Here is a 21,933-nt window from a genome sequence, read left to right on the forward strand (position 1 = left end):
ACCAAAAACTGGTGGTGATGAGAAAGTCACATGATGGACCAAAGCTCATCACAAACAGCTTTTCTACGAGCTACTTATATATAGATGGTGCACACAGTGTCATTCACACAAACACTAAACCCCATCATGGTGACACATGATACTGAAATAATGCAATAAACATTAATTTAACAACATTAGATGTAAGATTAAAACCTAGTGTGCACAAATGATAAGAAAAAAACTGAGAAGGAACATGTTATTTCAACAAAAAAACATCAAATATGAAGTGTCATTCAGGGAATTCTGGGAGTGTCAATTTACGGTTTTTCACTGTAAATTATACAATGACTTTTTCTTTTTCACTTCCAAAAACCGCATTTTTAACAGCATTTTACTGTAAAATCACATTAAATGTAATAACATTTATTCACCGAATACAGTATGGAAACTTACTGTTAACCAGTTAACATGTTTTTACTGTAGCATTTTTACAGTCTTTTACTGTTAAAATCACAATAATTTTTTCAGTGCATCTATATATTAAAACAGAATGTGCAAATGAAGTCAAGTGACTATGTGGCCCTAAACCATAAATGTACAGAGCAATTTACAAATTCTAAGCTCACAATACAATGACCAAACACACAGTTTATATTATATTATATTATATTATATTATATTATATTATATTGATTTACATATTTTATATTATAGTCAACAAATGCAACTCCTGCTTTCAGACCATGCAAATTATTATTCGCAATCAACATTTCTGATTAAAATTAAGTCCAAAATTAAATAAATTACACCTTAAAATTAAAAATAATACATGCTAATATATTGTCTTCCATTATGTACAAAACACAGCATGTGTGTTATCGCCTCAAAAATTGTGCTCTATGCTTTGTAACCATTTAATGAAGCAAATCAACCTTTAACTCTCTCATTGCAAAATTCTGACAAAAAAAAAAAAAAACTTTCTTCATTGAGGTTCAGCATGGACCAGCTTCAAAGAGTTTGGCCTCCATCAAAGAACAAAGCCTTAAAATGATCAGACTCCTGCAGAGTTCAAAAATAACATCCCCCGTATAGAGCAAAGATGAATAGGTGCGCTTGTTTAACCCATATAACATAGCATAGATTGAGCCAGCTCACAGAGAGACCAGTCGGGGCTGAAGTACAGGTTTACTAAGCACTCAGCGTGAAGCCCCACTAATAATAAACATATACTGTAACACAAGTGACGGACTTTGTCAGGCATTTTCAGCGGGACAGAGAGAAAAATGAACACCGACCCTGTTTAAGCAGAAAACCACAGTGATCTTGAATATGAAGAATCAAACTAATAGTACACGTCAAGGGTAAAGACTGTACAACTGCCTTTCTGAGGGACTCAAACCCGCATGACCACTCTTGTCATGAATAATGGGACACATCCATTTCTTTTTTCCCCTTTTTATGAGTTATCCAGTTAATTAATGCCATGATGCAATACATGCAACTAAAATGTGACAAATAGTAGCAGCCATTACTATAATAATGTCTGAAGTAAAAAATACATGCATTAACACTAGTAGGTGTTGCTGTTACTTCCTATTTCCTGCAAATGCATTACATTTCAATGTATTAATTCACCGCTGATCTCAATAACAAAGTGAGAACAGCTACATTATTAACAAGCACGTTTGTTGCCAAATGGGTTGTATGCCCTCTCTGATTTGCCTCCGATCACTCATCAGACCACAGATTCAACTAACAAAAAGCACCATAATATACTATCATAATAGGTTTTTGCATTTCAATGTATTAATTCACCACTGATCTCAATAAAGTGAGAACAGCTACATTATTAACAAGCACGTTTGTTGCCAAATGGGTTGTATGCCCTCTCTGATTTGCCTCCGATCACTCATCAGACCACAGATTCAACTAACAAAAAGCACCATAATATACTATCATAATAGGTTTTTGCACATACAGTACATTATGAAAATATGAATATAGAAATATGTGGTACATGCACTTTACTCTGGAAGATTTCTATTTTGCTTTATTAAAACAGCAACTATGAGGTTAAAAATAATAATTTTTAAGGTAAGAATTTTCCTTCATTTTTATTCTATCAAATGTCTCCTCCAATCAAACTAAATGCCAGAAGATTTGTCTGCATAATATGTGTGTGCACTGTGTATATTATTTATGTACATATAAATACACACACATGCATGTATATATTTCAGAAAAATATGTTATGTTTATATATTAAATATATTTATTTATAATATAAATTATTAGAATATAAATATAGACATTTAAATACATGTAAATATTTTTAAAATATATACTGTTATATATGCATAATAAATATACACAGAACACACACATTATGCAAACAAAAACTTTTATTTTGTATGCGATTAATCGTTTGATAGTGCTAATATAAACTATTGTTTTTGTTAACTGAAATAAATCTGAATAAATTAAAGCTAAATATTCAATTTATTAAAGCTGAAAGTAAACAAAAATATTAAAAAGGCAAAAAAAAAGGCAATGCACATAAAATTATAAAATTTAAAAGATATAAAAGACAAAAGAAGCTCATTCAAAATATTAACAAATATTATAATAGTATATAAACAAAAACTTTTTTCACCCACAGTATTGATTATTTTAGTTTAAAAGTAAATCACTCTAATAATGGCCAATTTAATAGTAATAATAATGATTATGCTCAGTGATATCAAAATCCCAAATTGCCACAGTATTATGTTGCAATACCATCACTGTGTACCTGAACGTACAAGCATTATGGGATCGGTTATGCTCAAATCTTCCCACATCTCCTCTTGCTTATGCAGATTAAAGAATCTATAAGACTCCCATATGTGGATGACATGCTGTCACAGAGGATAGTTATAGAGATGACAAACCTGTCAAACAAAAAAAGTTTCACATCTGTGATTGCAATATAATTACTCTCAAGTTCTTGTCACCATGCCAAACGTTTTCAGATTCCCAAACAGCTCTCTCGATTTTACAGACAGCTTCAGTATTTATCTACCTGAATATTTTCTATTTCAAATAAATGTCAAGACTTTTAATTCAGCAAAACACTGAATATGTTTGCATGTCCTCCAGACATCTACTTCCCCCTGAAAAGTTAAGGCCCCTCGCAGATCAATACCTCATTAGTGGCTAAATCCAGCACCGCAGATGATTTATTTTTGCAAAGCCACAGCAACAGCCAGTGGATTCCATTTCGAGAGGGACTAGAGCAAAAAAAGGAGTAACGACTGCACAGAAACACCCGAGCATGCAGGACCAGTCCAGACCTCAGGGCCTGTTTTTGCCTTCAGTGTCTCGAGTCAGCATGCAGCGATGTTCACTCCCTCAGATTGTTCCATGACCACAGCAGGATTTCTTAAAAGTGGGAGAGGACTGAGGAAACTGGCTAATGTGTTTTGACGAAGAAAAATATACTGTAATCAAACACTCTATAAATAAGCTCTTCAGAAGAATTTTAAGAACATCTGTGCAGAAGAATACAGCATTTTAAAAGGTGAAAAGTATCATTTTTGAGTTTGAATTAATCTTCAAGTCTGATGTCAAGTAACTTTCCATCCATTCATAGTGAAGTAATAAGAATCAAATAGTGCAGATGCTAGTATATGTATATACTATATATATAGTATATTAAAGGTTAAAATTAACAACCTAAACTATTCAATTCAACTGATGATCACTGTAAAAAAAAATCCTATTTCAACTTAAAAATTTAAGGCAGCAACTGAACTTAAGTTTTAAGTATAATCGACTTGGTTATACAAGTAATTTCAACTTGAATTACATTAAACCTACCTGAAAAATCAAGCTGGACTTATAAAAAAAGTTGACATTTTTCAACTTATTTTGATGAGGTAATGTAAAAACATACAGTAAGTTGCCATGACTTACTGATCATATCATTTTTTTACAGTGTACTGTATAAACACTCAAGTTGTATGCAAACATTTACACTGCAAATTTATTTTACCTTTCTAATGATGTCATTAGGTTTCTAATTCCAATATGGTGTTGAAATATAAACGTTTAACCGTGTCTGTTATAACTTATTTCAGAACAGATTAATTCAAGCATGCATTTCGGCATCATTAACAGGTAAAAATATAAATAATATATAATAGACAATATATTTTTTGCCAAAATCTCCTCTCTAAGAGTTCTTTGAAATTACTTTTGTGAGGAAAATGTAACATTGTGTGACCAAAGTTGTTAAAACACGATAACTTCAGTAAGCTAAACTTTGTCTTTCAACATATCTTCTGATGTTCATTCATTCATGTTTATTTCACACTATAACTAGTAGTAAAGAGGAAGAAATTATCGGTTCACGTGCCACTTGAATTGAGGCACTACAGCGATCTGTCACACCACTTTAAAAAGCATCAAAACCACATGCATTGTTTGACGTTTGTGATAAAACTGACAGAATTTGAAATCTGAGACGGTTTCTTATCAAAAGTAACAAAGCACAAAGCTAATTGCGATTATTGAATGGGATGCACGTCAACAAGATGCATGCATATCCGTATGTGGCTCTGAGGTTATCTTATTCAAAAAGCCAACTATCTACAAGCTGACAACTGAAACAGCTCGCTGGATGACAGTTTCAGACTGAGACAGTCCACAACAAACTGGCTGTGTGTTTTTTTACAGCTTTTCTGAGCTGGCAGACATACCAGAAACTAAATGCAAAAAAAGTGTATATTTAAACCGATGTCCTCTTTAAAATGGAGACTGATTAAAGCAAGGAGATTGATATTTCAACACACTTGACAATTTGTAAGTAGGCTATTTAACGTTTTGGCAAATTGGTGGCTAATTTGCATATCTTACTCATCCGTTTCGGGTGATATGCTAATGCCCCACTGATATGTTTAAGTATGTTTTCAAAGTAATCAAATTGTACAGACTGATGTAAAATCGCCACCTCTTAGTTAATGTTTTCTCGTGAGATCCGGGTGGATACTTTCCACCCAGCCCTACTCTCTTAAAAATAAAGCTTCTGTATTGGCATCTGTGGTTCCAAGAAGATTTTTAACATCCATGGAGATATGCAAAAGGTTCTTTATATTGGAAAAAGATTCTTCAGATTATATCAAATGTTCAAGCTAAAACAAGGGTTCTTTTAAGAACTTGTTCATTCTTTGTGGAACCCAAAATGGTTCTTTTATGGCATTGCTGTGAAAAACCCTTTCTGAAGCTTTATTTTGAGCAAATTTTGTCTTGATTATCAGAGACACTGCGTTTTTTACTCCGAGTTAGAGACGTTCATTTAGGTTATTTTTCCTAACCGACAACCGACACTCGTTAACCGTTAACCGACAAGATTATTTAAAATTAGAATTGAATTAAATTAGAAAGGATAAGTGTCTGGGACCCGTTAAAAAAATACTAACATTTGTTTCCCGGGGATTATTTTTACATGCGCAAAAAGCAGCAAACAACAGAACATGAGGATTCACCTGGTCATCATATCACATCACGCACCTGCAGCGCTTCTGCGAGCGGAGAAAAACATAATAAATATATATAACAAATAAATAGGCTTATACGAGAAACATATTTTTACTTAAATAATAAATTAAGAAAATTAAAGACAAAACTGTGCAACAAGTAGCCTAGTATGCAGAGTTTCGGTTCATTTTTGTGCTGCGCAAAAGGAAACAGACGACAGAGAGCGGCATCCTATTTTTCTTTAGGCTTATTTTACAAAAGCACAAAGATTTGTTTTTATTGTGAATGTACACAAATAAAGGCAAACCTTTTACAATTCCCGCCGGCGCTGCATGCGCGCACACAGTTAAGCTTTGCTACCATGACAATGCAGCCTGTTCATTATCATAAAAAAAAATACAGTCAGTCAAACATATGGAAAAACAACTATGTAGTAAAAAACAATATGTAGTAAAAAATATGTAGTAAAATCTGTGCCGTTAAGTGTTTTCACCGTACCGCTGTGATGTTATGCAAAACATTTTGTTTTACGTGGATATTGGAACGCGAGTGAAGTAGGCTACATAATAATAATCTGCCATTCAAATACATCGCGAATACGGAAGCATTTGATTTTGTGTGGAATGAGAGACCCAACATTGGTATCAGTTTCGTTTTAGCCGAAATTAATTCGTTTTGGCTTGTCGTTTATATTGCTATAGCTTCTTATATTTTTTATTCTTGTTCTTTTCTAAATACTGTTAATCTAAAGGATTTGTTGTGGAGTGAGGAGAACTAAAATAGCCTAGCTATGTTTACAGTGTTTATTATAATGTTTGTAAACATTTCGCGTCGGCATTAGGCCTATTTTTGAATGAAATAATAAAATGCGACTTATATGCGACTTATATTTTTTCCCCCTAAAAAACACTTTTTTTTTTATACGCGTAGCGTATTTTAATCATGCAGCAAACCTTTTTAAATATTTTGATAAATTACTGAAAAAATAAATAATTAAATTACTTTTTAAACCGTTTAACTGATTGTATTAATCGGTCAAAATTCTTATGGTCGGTTAACCGGTTAAACGGTTAAAATGAACATCCCTACCCCGAGTGTTTGTCCGTAGCACTTCACACACTCTGAGCTGGCTCTGACTCTGGACGTGTGTTTTTCCCACAAGTAAACAAAACGAGCGGCCAAATCTCACCGGCTCTGGCCAGCATCTAAGCCACCGGCCTGAACTCACTGTGAGGACAGCAAATCTCTCTCACTTTCTCTTTCTTCCTCGATCTATCTTGGCAAAATTGAGTCCAAAAGTGCACAGAATACAGCAGCCACTCAACTGTTGTTTCCTTTAAGAAGCCATCAAACACCATTCCTGAAATCAGATATCCCCTAGATATGAAAATGTATCACCTACGGTAAGACATTTTACAACATCACAGATAGGATGTGACGTGATCAGGACTGAAACGCTTTACAGCTAATGGCTTACACTACTGTTAACCCTCATTTCTCTCCAACAGTCTTCTGGCACTCTCCCATTGGTTCAATAGGGATACGAATGCGTTTATGAGCAGCACATACACACACTCGCTCACTCTCCCAATTAACACACAAAATATGCATGCATATATAACATGTCACTATATCATTTTAAATAAATCACTGAAGCTGTCTGGTGTATTAGAGGAAATCATAACAGATCCCAGCATACATTAAAAATATCAACATCATTAATATATTGTAAGGAGCTTTCCATTTTTTTTTTTGCAGCTGCACTGTACCTTGAACAGTCTGCTGGGAACCATTACACAATAACACACCTTACAAAGATAAAAACACAGTGTTCACCATGACACAGTGAAAGAGATGAACGCAAAACAATCACACCAATTTGTTGTTAACATCAACATACTAACATCTATTTTATGTTGTTGCCTAAACAAAGAGATAAAATGAGAATTTATGACTCTTTTATGAAACTGGTCAGGCTGCATCATGACTGACACCTTAAATTCACTCTGCTCTGCATCTTTGATTGTCTATCATCTTACAAGATGAGATTTGGAGGCATAAAAACAAACAGAAACACAAAAGGTTTTGCCCAGGCTGCAGCTCTCATCTGTTCTCTCACCATTTATTCTGGTACATAACATGATGCAAATCATATTAAACACAATGGCGCTTCAATTGTAATTGCGCTCTCTTCTGCAGGCACACTTCCTTGTGAAAAGATACAGTCCCTTGAATCCCTTGTGAGAAAAAAAAAAAAAAAAAAAATAATGGAAATGATATATTTTTTTATAGAATATATTTAAGAGTGAATTGAATGTAAAGTTTTTCGACTTAAAGGGATAGTTCACCCATATATATATATATATATATATATTTTTTTTTCATCATTTACCAAACCTGTATGAATTTCTTTTTTCTGTTGAACACAAAAGAAGATCTTTTTGAAGAATGTTGGTAACCAAACAGTTGCTGGTCCCCATTGACTTCCATAGTATTTTTTCCATACTATGGAAGTCAATGGTGAACTATCCCTTTAAAGTTGGCATGAAACAGAAGTTGCGATAGTTTTTTCTTCCTTATTGTGACGTATATCTGAGTGAAATGGCTTCTGGAACGTAGGGCGGGATTTCAACCATCGCTGGGAGTTTGATTGACAGGCGATCTGATCTATCATAATGCCAAATCCACCATTTTGTCCGACAAACAACCCAAACAGGAGAGTTAGATTAACGTCGGTGGACTATGGTGTCAATACACCATTTTCAAGTTTGACTCTACTGATGTTAATCTACTCTCCTGTCTGGTTTGTTTGTCAAACAAAAAGGCGGATTTGGTGTTATGATTGGTCAGATCACCTGTCAATCAAACTCCCGGCGAAGGGTGCTAAAAGCCTGGTCACTGGACAGTCAGTAAAGTCCAACCCCTTTTTCGAGTCTTACATTATGAAGAGATGTCGTTGAAGGAGGGAGGGAAGGTTAATGTTTTTGATTAAAAATTACAAGTGCAAATTAATTTTTTTAAATAATTACGTGCACGGACGAATCATTTATAATAAATATTTTAACACTGTGTAAAAATATTACAATTGTAATTTTTGATTTCATGATGACTAAGTGCATGTTAATTGCAATTAAATGAAAATGTATTATAGTTTACATTTATATTACATATAACAAGTTGAACTTTTTTTCTTAAGTAGGACTTAAGTACATCTTTATATGTAATTTCATAATTACTTCTATTGTCTTTGAAATACTGTTAAAGTGCACTGCTGAATGTACTGACAGGCATTTATGGTCAAATAAAATATACTTAATGTCTTTAATTGAAACATCATTAATTAAACCGTTTTTATAATTACACATTTATATTGATCAAATTGTAATTAAGTTAATTTAAAAACTTTTTAAAAGTAATACTGAATAACACCTTTGTGTACCTAAGTATGTTAAGAAACAATGACGAAAGTGCACTCTTTTTAAGTACACTTAAGTTGCAAATTATTTCATTACTATCATATACAAGTATACTTAAATTAGTTAAGAAACACCCATGAATCTGTACTCTATAAGAAAAGTACACTTAAGTGGTCTTTTATTTCATTAATATTATATTACCTGCAAGTATAGTTTGAAAAAAAAAAATTAAGATTTGAAGTACACTACAAGTGCACATTTAACTCAATTAAACACACTTCTTTTCCACAAGTGATATCATACTCAAGTAATTGTTTTACATCTAATAGAAATTAAAAGTATTTTTGATAAAAATTATGTAAACTTATATTTGCTCACATTCTGTCAGTCTTTCCTTGGTCAATGCATGTTTGTTTATTAATATTTTGTTTCATTTTATAACGTTTTCAGCTACCAATAAAACTGCATTACATATCATTCCAGTTCAAATCCATCCTGCACTAGATTTCCACAGATTTTCAACCAAATCAGCTGAGAAAATGCATCCATAAATTACATCTGGGCCTGAAATCTGTAAATTACGAGGCCTTAAGTATTATTATTAAATAATAACACTAGTGAATGAGACACAAATGTGTGAGTACAGCATTCAGCACCTGGGGGTGTGCTGACATTATTATTATTATTATTATTATCACAAACAAGAGTTTGATTTATTCTCATCCGTTGCATCATCAGCCCTATTTCAAAAGCTATGCGTTTTGTGACACCCAAGAAACTATAAAGCCTTGCGATGTAAAATAAAAACAAGTGAAAATCAATAGCTGGCTTCAGTAGATCAATGCAACCTTGTGATAAAGTAACATTACCAAACTATACGATATTGATTGTCTTCCTCACCTCTGAGATGTCGGGACGGTTTTAGGACAGCGAACACACAGCACTCTATTCCACTAAGTCTCACCTGTCCCCTCAGTCACAGTGTACAAATGAGGAGGATGCAGGTCATCCGTTCAGTCTCCGTGGCCATATATCAGGCGGACGTGCGGGACTGTACCTCACCGCCACGGCCCTGACAGGACTGGAGGATGAGGAATGGTACGTCTCCGTTCCCCTGCGGCCCTGACAGATGGGCATTTACTCACTGCCCCAGACCCGGAGCCGTGGGTTACTCAGGCCCAGAGATAGTCTGCATCTAACAGCAGCTGCTTAAATGCAATCAGGAAGGACAGTATGGAGGATGCATCCATATGCAGGAAATTTTATTGCAGTTCATGAAAGCTTTCCATTATGTAATAATGCATCATTATTGCTTAAAGATAGGGTAGGTAATTTCGGAGAGGCTCGCAATAGCAAGCTACATTTTAAAGCATAAGATCCCATCCTCCCTGCAAATGACTCTCCAAAGTCACGCCTCCTCCAAAACATATGAACGCGCACAGGAAGACCAGAGGCTAACCAGCGACAGGATGAGAGACGGCATTGGTGGAGGGTTGAATGCAGCACTGTCAGGTTGCCTCATGTCTCATTCACCGATGAGAAAACATACAGTACCATTTAGGGATGCAACAACACAGTTAGTCCACGGTTCAATACGTACCTCGGTTTTTAACCACAGTTTTCGGTTCGGTTCGGTTCAGATAGCTTGGCACATCAGAGTGTTTTTTGCAAACATATTAACAACAAAAAAAACTCCTGTAAACCTCTGTACACTGGAAAAAGTGTGGATTATTATGTCTGCTTAACATTTCTTTTGAGAGGGGTATTATTTTTCAGATTTTTACCCAAAATAGGATGGATTGGCCATTATTGAGAGCTATAAACATGTAATATGCGTTTCATTCATACTGGACGCCAGAGGGATAGTTCACTGAATGAAAATTCTCTTCCTCAATATGTTTCAAACCTGTATGAGTTTCTTTCTTCTATTGAAAACAAAAGAAGATATACTGAAGAATGTTGGTAACCAAACAGTTGACGGTAGCCATTGGCTTTCATTGTATGGGGGGAAAATGTTATAGAAGTCAGTTTCTACCAGCAACTGTGACAATTTTCATTTTTGGGTGAACTACCCCTTTAAACGTTTGAATTAGCTTTATTTTTACAGTTTTAGTTTTCATTTTCATTTAATTTAAATAATGATATGTGCTTTTTTTTTATTTGTATTTTAAATTAAATACATATAGTATTTCAACATTTCAGTTAGTCAGGTAACATTTATAATTTTTCCAAGTTATTTATTTATTGTTTTTAAGTTAAGTTTATAGTCTAAGCTTTCAAAGTTGAAGGAATTAATCTAATATTTATATTTTATTATATTTCAGCTTTTATTTCAATTACTGAAAACAATTTTTAATAGTTTTAGTTTTAGTTACCCAAACATATCTAGGAACCAGAATATCTTTGGTTATGTTCACACTGCGCAATATTCAAATTTATGACAAAACTGTGGAAAATGCTGCACGTAATCAAGTCCATTCATATCGATACTGAGCTGAATTCATCATGCGTCAGACATTGCTTTAGGATTTATAAATTTGTGCAGAAGCTGCGGCCAAAACCGCTCACTTGCTTACTCATTCACCATTCAGTGCATAGTGAATGTCACATTAAAGCCACAGGAAACAAGAAACAGGAAATGACATGATAGAGAGGACTCTGTAGACCCTCATGATTGTGTGCCATGTTCAAGAAGCCTCCTACATACCTCATAAATCTGTCAATTTATACAAGGCAAGGTAAGCAAATTTTTATGTGGTGCAACTCTACAAAAAAATAGGGCTGCACGATAAATCGCATGCGATATTTAACGCACATCTTGTCAGAAAAGCCGGTTCTGTAATCAGCGATGGAGCGATGGAGATTTACCGCTGATTACAGAACCGGCTTTCTGACAAGATGCGCGTTAAATATCGCATGCGATTTATCGTGCAGCCCTAAAAAAAATAAATAAAAATGTTATTACTTTTTTCCATTATGGTCACACAACATGATTTTTTGAGTCAATAAATTAAAACATTTCTTAAAAATGGTATACAAATTTTTCAAAACCATATAAAGCCAACATGAATACAAAGTCTGTTACAAGGAAAGTATGTCTTTTTAATATATTTCTACTTAGTAATTTAGTCATTATTACTTAGTCATTTTAGTACTTCAATGTAAACCAAATTTTTTTTTTTAAATCATTCCATTTTTAGACAACATTTTAAGTTGCACTTTTTCCCATTCTTAGTAAAAATAAACATCTCGGTATTTATATGGCCTTTGGTATTTCTAAGAACTTGCCTTCCTTTTATACTTCATTGACCCATATCTGTGTGTGTGTGATTTCAGAGAAAATAATGGTAAATTGCAACAGTACTTATATGTACTGATTCATTACTCAGGTTTTCTTTCTTGACAGAAATGGCCAGCAAAAAAAAGCATGATGGTATTACCATGGTTATCTGGATATGATACTATGGTAATACCTTGTTTTGGATATGACATGGTATCATTTAATACCATAGTATTACCTTCCGATACAACTGTGTTGTGGTACTGACAGTGCTTTTTTGATGGGAGGAAAAACATTTTGCTGATGCTTTTTTTTCCAATATAAAAAAAAAGCAGCCAATCACATCATCAGGAAGAGGTTTGTACATGATGGATGCTGGAACAAAAGCTTAATTGGCATCCTTTGTGTGACTGAAGAGAAAGAGCTAGAATCAGACACAATCCCCTCAACACTGATGTTGACACACACTGATGCCTGACTCGAGAAAAAGCCCATTATTCATTCAACAGCTGTCAGGCCAAAGAGAGAACAGGGAAAAGGCTTTGTATACAAAAACAGATTTGCACCCGTGCAGTAGTATTTGACTACACCCAGTAGCAGAAATGGTGCACGAGCTTCCCTCTCAAGCGGACACGAAACAACAAAAAAGCTCTGGTGGACTCAAAGAGTTTGCTCTGTAAAGCCAGCAAAGTATTCACAGAGCTCTGGGATTTTGGCCCGGTCAATAGAGCAGAAAGCGGCCTCCCACGGCCCAAACTCACCACTGTAGAAGTGGATCATGCAGCTGAGGTCGGAGTTGGCGGCTTCCTGCTGGACACGGAGCGGGTCTTCGTAGCCCATAGCAGTCAGGTAGTCATAGACCATCTGAAGAGGACGCTCTAAGGGGTCCAGCCTCCTACAAACAGAAGGAGACCGGAGTCAGAGCCAAGAACAAACTGAAATACAGCGCTCTAAATCATACACAAATGACAAATACACTTTAGAAACGGATGTCATACAAAACCAGGGGCCAGATTCACAAAACATTGAATTTGAACATGAAACATGAAATTGCTGAAAATGTATTCTCCCTCAGGCTAAGACGTAGAACAGATTTGGAGAAATGTAGCATTGCATCACTTGCTCACCAGTGGATCCTCTGCAGTGAATGGGTGCCGTCAGAATGAGAGTCCAAACAGCTGATAAAAACATCACAATAATCCACACCACTCCAGTCCATCAATTAACGTCTTGAGAAGAGAAAAGCTGTGCGTTTGTAAGAAACAAATCCATCAATACGTTTTTAACTTCAAACCGTTGCTTTCTAGCTAAAATACAAGTCCTTTAATTATTAATACTGCATTCTCCAGGGGAAAAAAGTCGTCTTGTCTGAATCAGGAGAGAAATCTGCACAGATCACGAGTGAAAACGGTCCAAAACAGTTCTAAACCAATTTGTCGGTAGATTTTGACGTGAGAGGACAACAGGAATTGACTTTTTCACTGGAGGAAGCGTTATGAATTATGGATTATGAATGCGTATTTTGGTAAGCAGTTAAAAACGTCTTATTGGTTTTGTTTCTTACAAACACGCAGCTGGACTGGAGCGGTGTGGATTACTTGTGGATTATTGTGATGTTTTTATCAGCTGTTTGGACTCTCATTCTGACGGCACCCATTCACTGCAGAGCATCCATTGCTGAGCAAGTGATGCAATGATAAATTTCTCCAAATCTGATGAAGAAAAAAAAAAACATCTACATTTTGGATGGCCTGAGGGTGAGTACATTTTCAACAAATTTTCATTTTTGGGTGAACTATTCCTTTAAGAAATTTCTAAATGTCTTAGGAAGATGAAAGATTATATGAACAGGAAATATTCCTTACTTATTGCCACGTGTGTTTGTTTGTACCAAATGAGTACTACAACATGGTGATGCTCACTTTTAAAATCGGTATATTTGTATATTTTTGACTGACTGGGGCACATTATTGAGCAATCAGGGAACTATCAGATTTCTAATGACATTTCATAAATAAATACTGCCAAATACTGCGGGGACAAAATGTACCCACAAGGTCAAAATTTACTAGTATTACTTACTTGTGGGGACATTTGGTCCCCATAATGTATTTGTACACAAACAATAAGTCATTAATAGTTTTGGTCAATTTTCCTGGAAGAGAAAGGTAATCTTTAGGTGAAATTACATATATATATAAAAAAAATAAATAAATCAAATTTTGCAAAAAATAATTAATTAAGACTGTTACACATTGTGGGAAATTAAAAGTACTGAAAGTACTGAACATTGTTTGTCAGCATGAAAATGTGGGCCTACACACATATGGAAGAAAAAGCCAAGCCCTGAAAAAACAAGGCATTAAAATGCAAGCACTGTTAATGCATTGCATTATTTTTTCAGTTAGTGCATTTCAACATGCTTTTTTGTTTCAGAGACATTTGTCATTATTTTTCTTCCATACACACGACCCTACGCACGCATCCCAGCTAGACTCTGTCCTAACATCCTCCAGCAGTGCCTCTCCCTCAGAGTTGGGTGTTTTCCCAGCACGCCAGACAGATAATATATCCCAAGCCACAGAGATCAAGTCTCGTCCAACTCAATATCTCAACATTCATTAAAGCGCTGAAAGCAAAAGCACACCGAGCTCATGACGTCTGACAAGATTCCCTTTAAACAAAGCAAATAAACAGTCTGTTGATCTGACTCGATCATCTGTTCGTGACGTGACGGCATCCTGCTTTTTATTAAAACTGTCTGGCTTCATAATCGTCCACCTCACGCAGCGCCGCCGTCTTTCTCTCCCTGATTAAATCGTCATCTCATTCCACCGCTCTAATCCTGTTAACGGATCCTCGCAGCGCTCTGAAGCAGATAGGCCGGCGAACGCTGCAATCCGTGACCCACAGCCTGGCAGCTGCTCCGATCACATGCTCATGCAGACCTGTCAGGTGTCCTCGTGGTGAAGTGGAGCAGGGGTCGGCCGCACCGCACCTTCACAGCAGAAGCCCAGTTCAGCAGACAGAGATTTGCTGTAGGGCTGCAGGATTTAGGGGGTAAAAAAAAATCGAATTGCAATTTTTCCAATAAAAACTGAATTTTTTATTTTTTTAAATTTAAGATTTGCTGTGCTTGTTTGTAGGACTGCACAATTATTATTATTATTATTATTATTAATAATAAATAAATTAAATACATAAAAATATAACAAATACTAAATAAAAACAAAAATAAGACATTATTTTAATTTTGTAATTTTGCTGTAAAAGAAAAAAATCTGTATTTAATATTATTATTATTATTATTAATACTCAAAATAAATCAATCAAAAATAATAGATTGTAATTTTGCACAAAAAATAATAGACAGTATTATAATAATAATAATAATAATTATAATAATAATAGAAAAAGAAGCAAAATGAGAAATATTTTTGTAATTTCTCTAAATGTTTTTAAGATACATAATACAACAACAATAATAATAATAATAATATATATAATAATAATAATAATAATAATATAACATATTTTTCAATTTATACAAATAGAAAAATTACTAAATAAAACGTAAGAAATACTGTTGTAATGTTGCTGTAAAATAAAAATGGGTATTTAAAAAAAAACAAAAATAATAATAATAATTTTATTTCACATTGAAACTATAAATATCACAATACTAATATTTATGGATGTCTTAATTTCTTCCATTTCAAACGTTAAACCACTGAACTTTTATTTTGCCCTCAAAGCTTCTCTTTTGTTGATGAGCGCTTCTCATTAAAAGTATGGGAAGATGGTTAGTGCATGCTAAATTCCCAAATGCACATTAAAGGGGTGGTTGATTGTGATTTCACTTTTTTAACGTTAGTTAGTGTGTAATGTTGCTGTTTGAGCATAAACAATATACGATGCTGAAAGTTCAATGCAAACAGAAATATAATTTTTTTTAAATTATGGCAGTTTAATGCCTACAAATACAGCTGGTAGGGACTACAACAAGCTACTTCCCGGGTTTGTGACATCACAAACCCATACATTTACATAAACCCCGCCCCCGGGAACATGTAACAAAGGGGGCGGGGCCATTTTGCCCCTATTATGCCCTTTTTAAGATACGAGAAGTGTTAAACATGGATGTGCATGCGGTTGCCATGGTAGCGAGCAATTCTTGCAGGCAAACACTTCTTCCTGTTACAAAGTAAACAATTACTTTACAAAAATGCTACATCATGTATTACAGCTTAAATCAGGATAAAACCGTATATTATAAGCTAACAGAAGCAGTAGCATTTACAAAACAGCGTATCTAAAAGTATAAGACAACAACAAACAAAAAAACATACCATTAAGAGCCGTGCTTGCACAGGTTCTGCGCGATCCTCTTCACTAATATCCTCTGCGTCTCAATCGGGCTCAAACTGATAAGCGATATTGACGACGTCATTGTTTACAATACAATCGGACCGCATTCTGAGGTGAGGGGCGGGACGTTTAGAAATGCACTAGAGGCGGTTTAGCCAATCACAACACACTGGACCAGCGAACCAATCAGAGCCCATCGCCTATTTCTGAGGGAGGGGCTTCATAAAAACTGGAAATCATCAGAGCGTTCATCGGAGAAGGGACAGAGCGGTAGGTAAATTATGTGAAAAATAATGCGTTTTTTAAAAACGAAGCATTAATACATGTTAGACTGCACCCCATAAACACAATCAAGACTAGAAAGAAAGAAAACAGTCAACCACCCCTTTAATGCTACTCAAACTCAGAGCAGACATTTACTCTGAAACAACCAAGCCGCACTGAGATGCTGAAAACATTGGCAGATAATGAGCTGCTCACGTGTAAACGAACACAGTGCTGCGCTTCACTCTGAAACACGCAATGCATTTATTTATTTCAGTTGCCTTTGCAGCTGATAATTGCATTAAGCCATAATGTGCTTTTGTTTTTATTTTGACTAATCATGCAGCCAGACTCTGCAGTTGCCCCAGCTTTGCTCTTTGCTTTGAGAGGCAGAGTGCAACTGACAAGGACACTTTAGGGATTTAATGGTTTCTTGCTGCTTACCTGAAGTGAAATAAATAGTAGACGAGGATAGAAAGCGCACACACACCAGCAGATGTCCCTGTGAGCTGCTCTAATGTGCAGCCTCCTCACAGCTAATTCAGCTTAGCCGCCTGGCTTTACCTCGGCTCAGGGCTGGACTGCTTCTTGCAAAATGTGATTTCAGCCATCTCAGCCGCAGCCCAGTCATTCCCAGAAGGGCAGAGAGAGGGGAAAGCATGACTTGCTTCTCTCTCTTTGTCAGACACACCTTCAAAACCACCACAGACACTGCAGACGGCGGACACTAGACACACACACACACACAGAGAGAGGAAAGCCTCGAGAGCACAGGGAGTGTTGCAAACGCCTGCATATTCTGGTGTTTTGCTCTTGTGCACTTCTCGTTAGTGGTTGCTAAGACACTATTACTAATGTTCATACTGTTTTCAAAATGTGGGTTTTTTCAAAATCTGGAAGTCATGATTTTAAAGGGACAGGTCACTCAAATTAAAATTCTGTCATCATTTGTTTCGAAAATGTTCGAAAGTGAAGAAATTAAGACAGCATTACAGTTGCACTGTAAAAATAAAACATTTTTAAATGCTTGATTTAAAAAAAGCATTTACGCTGAAATAATTTGTAAATAATTTTTTAATTAAAAAAATATTTTAGACAAAAATAAAAATAATCACATATTGATATCTAATTCACAAAAAAATTTGCCAAATTGTGCAGCCCTACAAAAAAAAGTATAGCAAACCTGGAGTTAAAAAAATTAATGTAAAAAAATAATAATTAATAAATAAATGCATGCATAAAGAATCACATTTTAGCTTTAGTGCTTTAGTATGTTAGTAAACACATCAAAAAAAGTTTAAAGCATAACAAAACATTTTTAAAACAACGACTTCTAAAGAAATGTACTTTAAAATAAAACTTTTAATTTTAACTTTTTAAAAGTGCACTTGACCATGTTAAGCAACGCTTAAGTTATGAAAGTGTATTTTTTAAGTACACTCAAGTGATCTTTTATGTCATATATATATTACATTACCTGCAAAAGCAGCTTGTTAAAAATATACTTCGATTTGAAGTACACTGCAAATGCATGTTCAATACAATTAAGTGCACTTATCACACTCCCGCCGGGCCTTCCGGCCATCCTTACTGTCGAACCCTGAGATATGACAAACATGGTCATGATGACGATATCCTGGAGGATCATTAACATTCAATATATGTGACCCAAGACCATAAAACCAGTCATAAGTAACACGGGTATATTTGTAGCAATAGCCAACAATACATTGTATGGCTCAAAATTATCGATTTTTCTTTTATGCCAAAAATCATTAATATGATATTAAAGGGGTCATATGATGCAATTTCAAGTTTTCCTTTCTCTTTGGAGAGTTACAAGCTGATTGTGCATAGATAAGATCCCTGAAGTTGCAAAGACTAAAGTCTCAAAACCAAAGAGATATTCTTTATCAAAGTTAAGAGTCAGCCACACCCCCCTAAAACGGCTCGTTCTAACACGCCCCCACATATCTAGGTCACTATGTGGGAATATTAGCATAATGCCGCCCAAATGTGCACGCAAAGAAAGAAGGCGTGGTTTCAGTAACCGCAGTTAGTGTTGAAGCAGCATGTCAGGGAGACGCTGTGTGTTTCTAGGCGAAAGCAAAAGCACTTTATTTGGCCTTCCGAAAGTAGATGCATTTAGGAATCTTTAAGATTACTTACAACAGAACAGCAATGCATTTTATGGACGACCGTTTCGTGAACCTAGGAGAGGAGGTAATTCTGACTTTGCTATGACAATCTGGCGCTTCTGAATCAGCTACTGTTTTGTTATTAGTTTAAGTATTTGCTATTGACTGTTCAAATACGGAGTTTTGCGCATCGTGTGTGTGTGTGTGCGCACGTGTGTGTGTGTGAGAGAGAGAGAGAGCCAGAGAGAGCGCGAGAAAGAGAGAGCGAGAGAGAGCGAGAGAGAGAGAGAGAGAGAGAGAGAGAGACAGAGAGCAATATTGTCCAATCCTAACAAACCATACATCAATGGAAAGCTTATTTACTCAGCTTTCAGATAATGTATAAATCTCAATTTCACAAAATTTACCCTTATGACTGGGTTTGTGGTCCAGGGTCACATGTCACGAGGTGCAAATGAAGGACCAACCCTGCAACTCACATAACCAGTCATTTAAAACCAATAAGTGTCTGATATTCACCTTATCATTTCTGATAAACACCCTGACCTGCGTGTGTGTGTGTGTGTGTGTGTGTGTGTGTTCAGCCCGACTGCTCCACAGCGCGAGTCTGATACGGATTATTATCAAAACAAGACCTGGTCTAGCCAGAAAATTACAGCTGGGTGACTGAGCATCTATCTCTGCGTCTGTGTTACCTGATTAAGTCTCCGTGCAGCTGCAGGTAGAGGCCCTGCACGTCTCTCTGAGCGCACAGCTCCTCGGCGGTGGTGTTGGTGGAGCAGAGCACCAGCTTCAGGTCCGGCTGGGCGCTGGTGGAGGTCTGGGGGCCCGAGGCTGGAGGCTGAGGCTCCGAGGCCCCGTAGAGACACACGCAGCCTCGCTGAGCGTCGCCCTTCAACCAGTCTCGCTCTCGAGAGCCGAAGCGCGTCTTCCGCGTCACGCAGCCTCGACTGCCGTTCCTCTTCATGTTACGCTGCAGAGAGGAGTCTAGATTAGATGCTGCTTGTGTTCTTTAGAGAAATTATGGCCTTCTAGATACAAGGCCAAATAAAGTGTTTTCGAGTCCAAATCAGTCGTAGGAAATCATGCCTTGGTAACCACAAGTTGGTGGCTGTCGGGACTCCACCCTGCAACACAGAGTCTGTTTGAGAGACACCAGGCTTTGTTTTCGCTTGCAGAAAACGACGCCGGTGCAAATATTTACCCAGGGCACAAACGCCCTGCAGAGATGTGCGAGTCGAGACCACTTCGGAGACGACATGTCATTAGTAAGGCTGGTGAAATCATTTTCTGATGATGCTCGGACCACTACACACTGGCATCAGCAGCTCTGGGTGTCTAAAATAACAGTGGACCTTTCGTTTGTAAGGACAAAAAAAATCTAAATATTTAACTTATTTTGGGTTCAACAGAAGAAAGTAAGTCTTACAGGTTTAGAACAACCTGTTAAATAATAATAATAATAATAATAATTATTATTATTATTATTATTATTACATTCCACAGAATATTTATTTATTTATTTATTTATTTATTTAGAAAGAAAGAAAGTAAGTCATATTGGTTTGGAACAACCGGTTTAATATTAATAATAAAAACCATAAAAAATAAATTATTATTAATAAGATTTATTTATTTATTTATTAAGAAAAAGAAAGAAAGTCATATTCGTTTGGAACAACTGGTTTAATATTAATAATCAGAACCATAAAAAAATAAATGCATTATAATCATAATAATAATAATAATAATAATAGTAGTAATAGTTATTGTTCCAAACCGGATTCTTTCTTCAGTGAAGCATAACATAACATAACATGAAATTATTACACACATTAATACCATCTGCTACTTTTTATGAAAGAATAAATCACATGTATTGTATAATCCATCTAGTGCAATCAATTGTTTGATCTAAAGATCATTAGATCATCACAGACTCAACATTATTAACCTTTCTAATCACATACTCAACTGAATAGAGAGCTTTTATGACCCATTTCTACTATTTACAAACCTTTTTGTGCATTTGTTTTCCTATTTTTGAATAATATTTTTGAATAATATCGATTCACAAAAGGTCATTGCTAAATCACCTCTGATTTCTGATCAGATTTGATCAATTTCTCATACATGCTGTCTTCTATGTCTATGTTTGCTCTACTCATTTAAATAATGTGGTAATAATAATAAAAATGAGCAGTATTTCACAGCTTACTTACCATCAATCTTCTTTCTAATCAAATGCGTCAGCATTATTACCTGTCTCTTTCTGCACTCATCTGTCAAGTTAGCTTTACTGTAAGTGTGACATAAATAATAATAATGACATATTTGACATGTATTAATATTGATGAATGAGAACATTACATTGGATCCTAATGCTGTGAATAACGAAAAGTTTTTTTTTTTAAATAGATAAGAGCAACTAGATAAGATAACATGACTATAAGAACACAGTGATCTAATAATAAGGGGAAAAAGCATTGTAAGCTCAACAAGGTAACTCTGCTTATTCACTCACAGGCAGGAGGAAGCACCTGACATCTAATTTTGCTCAGATAATCTACAATGCCTGAATATAATGACGGGCATATTTCCTGTAGGCATATTATGTGAGGTGTGTTGTGAAGATAATGCGTGGCATTATCACGTCACACACAGAGGTGCCATTCACACACAACGCGTTCCTGCGTTCATAAACAAGTAGATGTAGCGGAATGGAACAGAACGCAGGTGTTTCAAGATATGGCAAGCTGTTTTAATATGCATTTAATTAAAAGAACTATCGAATTTAAATGCATGTTTTTAGTATTTATTTTTGTATTACTACTAAGCAATCTAATCGTGACTAATATTTTTTTTTTAATTTCAGCTTTCAGCCATGTGATATGAGGTTAAATAAGTATTAAAATATGTGATTGTAATATGTGGAGGTGCAGAGCCTCAATTCAGCAAAAAAAAAAAG

The 21,933-nt window shown here is 35.5% G+C and overlaps 1 pseudogene; it reads right to left on the minus strand.

Annotated features, from left to right (window-relative positions):
- LOC107679893 (PH domain leucine-rich repeat-containing protein phosphatase 2-like) overlaps positions 1-21,933 on the minus strand; it is a 70,576-nt pseudogene that overhangs the window by 44,039 nt on the left and 4,604 nt on the right.

The sequence above is a fragment of the Sinocyclocheilus anshuiensis genome, unplaced genomic scaffold (assembly GCF_001515605.1).
Source record: "Sinocyclocheilus anshuiensis isolate Anshui unplaced genomic scaffold, SAMN03320099.WGS_v1.1 scaffold256, whole genome shotgun sequence".
NCBI classification, from domain to species: Eukaryota; Metazoa; Chordata; class Actinopteri; order Cypriniformes; family Cyprinidae; genus Sinocyclocheilus; species Sinocyclocheilus anshuiensis.